The sequence below is a fragment of the Penaeus monodon genome, chromosome 20 (assembly GCF_015228065.2).
Source record: "Penaeus monodon isolate SGIC_2016 chromosome 20, NSTDA_Pmon_1, whole genome shotgun sequence".
Taxonomy (NCBI): Eukaryota; Metazoa; Arthropoda; class Malacostraca; order Decapoda; family Penaeidae; genus Penaeus; species Penaeus monodon.
Window position 1 is genome coordinate 26,067,055 of NC_051405.1, and position 315 is coordinate 26,067,369.

Sequence of the window (315 nt, forward strand, 5' to 3'; positions counted from 1 at the left end):
CCACCCCATCTTTCCATCAAGGTCTATTTGGTTTACTCCGAAAATCGCCTCTTGACCTTTCTTGACTCTTGACCTAGTGTGCCCTGGATTTCTCGCTGCGTAACCTTATCCACTTTGGTCGTCTTGATATCTACTTCTGTTCAAGCTTCATCATTTTTTGTTTTCTTGTTTTTCTGATCTGGTTTTCATTATGGTCTGTAGGTTTTACTGTGTTTTTTTCAGCTTTACTTTGATTTTAAATTTGGTTTCACTCTTTTAACTTACTTGTCCCTTAAATTTAAAAAGTGTCGCATCATTGCATTATAATTGTGATAA

At 35.9% G+C, this 315-nt stretch overlaps 1 protein-coding gene across 1 annotated transcript in view; it reads right to left on the reverse strand.

The window, feature by feature from the left end:
- The window catches only part of LOC119585956, a gene marked incomplete at its 3' end in the record, with an annotated part of 87,813 nt that overhangs the window by 29,596 nt on the left and 57,902 nt on the right, over nucleotides 1-315 (reverse strand).